Raw genomic sequence first — 903 nt, 5'->3', positions numbered from 1 at the left:
GCCTGGGTGGGCAGACTGGGGCTGCCCTCGGGCCCTTGACCCCAGAAGGACCCCCTGCCCCGTCTGCCTCTTGGAGAAACCCTCGCAAGTGCCCAACCCGAGGAGACCAGTGGCGCGGTGTCCTCCAGCAAAGGGGTGTCGGCAGTGTGGGACCCGCCCTCCAGCGTGACCACAGGAGAGCGTGGGGCACGTGTGGCCGACCCTGCGAGACCTCTAGCCACTTTCAGAGTGGACCGACTCATCGTAGCATTTCTTAGACAAACCTGCCCAGCACGTGAGACGGCCATGCCTCAGCTGGGCTGCCTAGAGTAAGACTCAAGTAGGAATTAGAGACGTGGGTTCACATTTGCTAAACAGATGAAGAAGAAGCAGGTCCGCGTCCTGAGAACCCGAACCGCGAGTGCTACAGCCGGCAGGGCGTTTCGGATTCCAGCAAGGGAACCCGCCATCACACACGCTCTGGGTGGTGGACACCCCACCTCCAGTGGCTCACACAGAGACTGTGAGTAGCTTCCTGCTGGGTCAGGGCTGGTTTTGCCACTAAATAAATTCCGCACCGATATCCGGTGTTCAGTTTTCTGGAATTTTCCACCACTGGTGAGGACTCAGGACCTGCAAAGTCGCAGGTGGTGTGTGGGCACAGCCAGACAGTGTGACTCTGGGCGTAGGCGCCTGGGGACCCAGGAGGCCTCCTTCGGCCCGCCCAGCACCTTTGGGCTCCAGGCCCCTGCCCCAGGGGGCGCCCGGCCTGGCCCCTCCCCAAGCCTGGTCACCCATCTCTGCACTTCCTCTCCCTGACCGTTGCTCAAGAAGGGACGAGGCTCCGGGAGAAAAATGCACCCTCATTCCAGGAAACAACTGTCCTGGAAAAGCCAAAATAAACTCCACATTCAGTGGTCTAGA

This window comes from Bison bison, unplaced genomic scaffold (genome assembly GCF_000754665.1).
Source record: "Bison bison bison isolate TAMUID 2011002044 unplaced genomic scaffold, Bison_UMD1.0 scf7180017846104, whole genome shotgun sequence".
NCBI lineage: Eukaryota > Metazoa > Chordata > Mammalia > Artiodactyla > Bovidae > Bison > Bison bison.
This window is presented reverse-complemented; position numbering follows the sequence as displayed.